Genomic DNA, 5,806 nt, shown 5'->3' with positions numbered 1-5,806 from the left:
AAAAAAAAAAGCCATTATCTGTGAGGTGCTATGGCTTAAACTAGAGCCTCATGAACATTAAACAGGTACACCAGCACTGAGCCCCAGCCCAGCCCGTGTCTTTACTCATAGGGCAGAGAAAGCAGCCAATAGGCAGTGGTGGATCAGACAGACCACACATTGCACACTTGGACACGTCTCATATAAGGGAAACAGTTGATAACAATCTCGGCTAACGCATGCCTACCCCACAGAAACCCAGCCACAGATCAAGAAGGTGTTTTAAGTCATGACCAGGCTCTTCCCATACATAGACACATGATATACATGATTATACCACAACTAACCAACTTATCCAAAATTCCATCTTTACTGGTAATTCTAGAATTAGAATCAAATTCTCCTGATTCTGTAGGAAACACATGTTCCTACATTAAACAGTCCTGTTCACATGGTAATCATATGGTATGATTTTTTCTAACAGCAATTTTTGCATAATTTAAATATATATCCAAACAAAAGTGATTTTGTGGGGTTTGAAAAAAAAGTTTATTTCATGGGTGGAGCAAACATGTGCCACAGGCATGTGTAGAGGTGACAGGAAACTTCTGAGAATTGTTTCTCTCTTTCCACCATGTTGATTCTGGGGAGTATGAGCTCTATGTAAATGGCAACTACTTTTACCCATTGGGCCATCTTGTTGGCCCACTTTGTGGGAGTTGTTTATTTGTTTTGTTTTTCCAGACAGGGTTTCTCTGTGTAGCCCTAGGTGTTCTGAAATTTGCTCTGCAGACCAGGCTGTAGGAGTTTTTTAAATGAAGAAACTGACATTTGAAAACAGCACTGGGCTCTAAAAAACACAACAAAATATGTTGGATATGAATATGCTAGTTAATATTAGCATAATATCATTTATAAACTTTTATAAATAATATATTTACAAATATAATTCTTAATATAAATTAATATTTAAACTGTTAAAATAAAACAAGTTACTTCTTCCCTACCACAATCCTTTTCTCTCAACAATTCATTTTTAGAGCACCAGTTTATGCAGAGGCTTACAAAGTGAATGAGATTACTTTGCACCCTACCTTTAAAAATTCTGCCACTTTGCCGCGCGCGATGTCGCACGCCTTTAATCCCAGCACTCGGGAGGCAGAGGCAGGCGGATTTCTGAGTTCGAGGCCAGCCTGGTCTACAGACTGAGTTCCAGGACAGCCAGGGCTACACAGAGAAACCCTGTCTTGGGGTGGGGGGTGGGGGAATTCTGCCACTTAGCCAGTGCAGTGACACACACCTTCAGTCCAAGAACTTGGAAAACAGAAGCAGGTGGACCTCTGTGAGTTCAAGGCCAGCCAGAGTTAAAGAGTAAGACCCTGTGGCAAGAAATAAAACAAAATGAAATAAAAACCTGCCATTTAAGATTTATGATGGACGGAGCTGGAGAGATGGTTCATCGGTTAAGAGGGATAATGGTGCTTTCTGTTAAGTCTGCTGACTTGAGTTTGATACCTGGGGTCTGCAGGTAGAACAGACTCCCTCAGGCTGCCCCTTGCCTTCCACGTGTGCGCCACCACCTGATAACCTATTCACATGCCCCACACGCAACTACACAAATAAATGTAAAATGTTCTTTAATTTACTAAATGGTAGGGGGAGGTGGCGCAGGACGTTAATCCTGGCACTTGGAAGGCAGATGCAGGCAGACTGACTGTGAGTTGGAGGTCTACACAGCGAATTCCAGGGCAGCCTGGGCTATGTAGTGAGAACCTGTCAATGAATGAATGAATGATTGATTGATTGATTGATTGAATGAATGAGCAAATAGTTATCTAAATAAGCCATCCCCACAGCATCAAGCTGCGGTGGGGTTGGGGGTTCCAGTCGCGGCTACACGAGTGGTGGTAAGCGGCCATGCCTGGCTTGGGGAAGAGGCCGCCGGCCCTCGCGCGGCCTCCAGCTCGTCTCTTTCTAGCTCGTGTCCCTACCAGCGTGGCAGCCGGAATCCACCGATTCAGATCTCAGACCACCCGGCTCTCTCCTTCACGAGGCACAGGAAACGGCGGGAAAACAGGCAGCCTCCGCCCAGGGCACCGTCACCAGGTTTGAGGCCGCTCACGCCAGCCGGAACCAGCACGCGGTGTGGGCGGGGCCAGACGGGGCGGGGCGGGGCGGGGCGGGCCGCTGATCCTCCTGCGCAGCCGCAGAAGCAGTCAGGCCGGCTCCCTCGACAGGTGGGTCCTACGGTGGCCTGACAAATCCAGGAGGTCTTTGAAGCAGCCCCTTGTGACCGTGGAAACCAAGAGGGAGAAATGAACCTATTAATGTGCCAGCAAACGACCCCCTCCCCCCGCCCAAACAAAAGGAAATAGAGTCGCAAAGCCATAGAAGCTTTGGCATAGTCTAAAATGAAATGGAAATAATGGCTGCTTTAAAAGTACAGCATAAATTAGAAATAGAAAAACTAAGAAGTTGTTATGTGGATAGAGGCTGATTGGCTATAAACTCACAACAAACAGATCTCCAGAAAAAAAAGTTTAGCTTTTTGGGACTTTGGGGGGGGGTTGTTTGTTGTTTGTTTGTTTTAATAAATGTACCCAGCCCTGGCGGTATGGTTGGGAGGGTAAAGCAGGAGGATGAAGATTTCAGCATCAACCCTGCCTAGTTACAATCTGAGATACTCAAGGCCCTATCCACCCCAAAGAAAAGAAATGGTGGTAGGGGGAAAGAAGATGGGAAGAGAAGAAAAAAATGATAAAAAGGAAGGAAAAACATTTCCACTGCGCTGGTTGTCAGTGTTTCTTTTGTTTTTAGGTCAGCTTGGTTTTATTTTAGGTCAGGATATCCTGGGCTACATACAGCAAACCCTGTCTCTAAAAATTTAAGAAAAAATATAAAAATCAACTAAACAAGAATAACCTGGGGGCTGGAGAGATGGCTCAGTGGTTAAGAGCACTGACTGCTCTTCTGAAAGTCCTGAGTTAAATTCCCAGCAACCACATGGTGGCTCACAACCATCTGTAAATAGATCTGGCGCCCTCTTCTGGAGTGTCTGAACACAGCTACAGTGTGCTTACATATAATGAATAAATCGTTTAAAAAAAAAAAAAAAAAGCCAGGCGTGGTGGCGCACGCCTTTAATCCCCCCAGCACTTGGGAGGCAGAGGCAGGCGGATTTCTGAGTTCGAGGCCAGCCTGGTCTACAAAGTGAGTTCCAGGACAGCCAGGGCTATACAGAAAAACCCTGTCTCAAAAAAAAAGACAAAAAAACAAAACAAACAAACAATCAAAATAAGAATAACCTATGGGGGGGTGGGGAAACCCATGTCTGTGTGTTGGGAAACAAGCTTTATTTAAATGTTAAAATATAGAGCACCTGTAAAATTTTAGAAACATGTAATTTTAGAAGTGTAATAATAAACATACAGAAGCCTGTTAGTAGTGGCCACACCTTTAATCCCCAGTAAAGGGGATCACCCTTGTTCACCCACAATAAAGAGAGCTGTTTCACTGAACGCCATCTCCCGAGAAGGCTGTTTCTCCCACATCTGACCAAACTTCTGTCTAACCCACCTGCCTGACTAAGCTTCTTCCCTTCCTGTCCAGTCCTGTGCGCAAAGGCGCCTGGACACCCGGGGCAGGACACCCAGGCAGCATCATCTCTCCAGCGTGCCACTCAACAACAACAACAACAACAACAACAAGAAGCAAAAAACATTTCTGCTTAAAGAGCACACATTAAAAACCTAGTGGTGGGGGCAAACCCCATCATAGGTGAAATTTGATCCTAAGTGACAAATTGTGGAATCCACTTATATAATATAAGGCTAATACCTTTAAAATACAGGGAGCTTTTAAAAATGTTAACAACTTCGTAAAACTTGAATCAAATAGACGAATGGTTAGTCTCTAGAAAAGAATAAAAATGACCTGTAAGGACTGGGAGTCCACCTCAATGTTAGATCATTTGCCTAGTGTGCATGAGGCCCTGGTTCAAACCACAGTACTGCAAACATAACACACTTTGAGTGGTCTAAACTATTTTATTTACTGTGGCTATTGTTATTATTAGTGTGTGTGCATGTGGAAGTTGTAGGCGGTCAAAGACAACTTTTTGGAGTTGGTTCTAACCTTTCACCAAGGGCCTCATGATTTAATTTAGACTTATATGGTGTTTTAGTAAGGTTTTCTTTCTTTTTTTCAAAATATTTATTCTTTTCTCTTTGTATCATTTTTTAAAAGATTTATTTATTTATTTTATGTATGTGAGTACACTGTAGCTGTACAGATGGTTGTGAACCTTCATGTGGTTGTTGGGAATTGAATTTTTAGGAACTCTGTTCACTCCTTCAGTCCCTGCTCACTCAGGCCCAAAGACTTATTTATTATTATACATAAGTATACTGTAGCTGACTTCAGAGGCACCAGAAGAGGGAGTCAGATCTCATTACACGTGGTTGTGAGCTATCATGTGTTTGCTGGGCTTTGAACTCAGGACCTTTGGAAGAGCAATCAGTGCTCTCACCTGCTGAGCCATCTTGCCAGCCCTTAGGAAGATTTTTCTATTGCTGTGAAAAGACACCATGGCCATGGCAACTCTTAATAAGGAAAATGTTTAATTGGGACTGGCTTACGGCTCAGAGGTATAGTCCATTATAATCATGACAGGAAACATGCTGGCAGACGTGGTGATGGAGAAGGAATTCTTCATCTGGATCTGCAGGCAGCAGGTCTTCCTAAGACGATGAGCCACTGAGCCTGAGCTTGACCTTCTGAGACCTCAAATTGTGCATTTTTTTCTATTGCTCCTTGCTGATGTGGTTCCTTTATTTTATAGGTCTGTGAAAGAGTGAACACCAATAACCACACAGCAGAGTCAATACTGGCCTGTTTTGAGATTTCCTCTGCCAAGGCAACTCATCCAAAACTCTTCAACTTACCTTCAGGCATACTTTTCAGACACAGGCAGAAATCAGCCACGTTCTTTGGCAAAGTATCACAAGAATGTCTCTCAGCCACAAATTAGTATTCTTCTCCCCAGAAGCCTCTTGAGCCAGGCCTCCACAGTTTAAATCTCTCTCAGCACCTCTGTCTTCCACGTTCCTACTAGAATAGCCCATTATGTCCCGCAGAAAGCATTAACTAATTCTAATGCAAAGTTCCAAAGCCCACATTTCTCCAAACAAAGGCATGGTTGTGGTGTCTCTTCAAAGCAATAAAACCCCAAGTAAGGCACATGGCAAACTCTTTTGCCCACTGAGCCATCTCACCAAGCCCCTTAAAACATTTTAGAAAATTTATAACTTTATTTTTATTAAGAAACATACCAGTGAAAATGCCATCAAAGTATCACTTTCCATCTGCTAGGTTCAGAGAAATCTGCTTCCCAGATATGGGAGAACAGTCTCATATATTGTAGGATGAGTGTGTCAAACGGTGATGGCCTTAAGACAGTGGCATGAGCTCAGCGATGGCAGCCAGGGCCTGAGAATCCTGGGTTGGAAGATACCTGCACCTTGTAGCTGAAAATGGTAGCAGGCTCTCTTCTGATGGCCACCGTGGTAATTTCATAGCCCCAGGAAGAAAGTTGGTCCTTGTCACAGCCCCTGGGACCAGAAGGAAGGCCTGGCAGCTAAAAGAAAGCTCAGACCTCCAGGCACAGCACACAACAGGTTGCTTTTTCTGAACTGCAATGGGAGTCAGAAGCCATGACAAGACTACATGTGTTTTCCCACTGTTCTCCTTCCATTTCCTCCATTTTCACAGCAACACTGAGAGAGGAGGGCAAAAGGTATGGAGAAACAACCCTTCGAGAATACACTCG

At 44.0% G+C, this 5,806-nt stretch overlaps 1 protein-coding gene across 1 annotated transcript in view; it reads right to left on the bottom strand.

Annotated features, from left to right (window-relative positions):
• Rnf212b (ring finger protein 212B) overlaps nt 1–2,106 on the bottom strand; it is a 40,040-nt gene extending 37,934 nt beyond the window's left edge. Inside the window, exon 1 of the mRNA XM_021202936.2 lies at nt 1,971–2,106. The gene's annotated coding sequence lies outside the window, so the exon portion shown is untranslated. The remainder of the gene's footprint in view (nt 1–1,970) is intronic.
• Nucleotides 2,107–5,806: the final 3,700 nt, after the last annotated feature.

This window comes from Mus pahari, chromosome 8, assembly GCF_900095145.1.
Source record: "Mus pahari chromosome 8, PAHARI_EIJ_v1.1, whole genome shotgun sequence".
NCBI lineage: Eukaryota > Metazoa > Chordata > Mammalia > Rodentia > Muridae > Mus > Mus pahari.
This window is presented reverse-complemented; position numbering and strand designations above follow the sequence as displayed.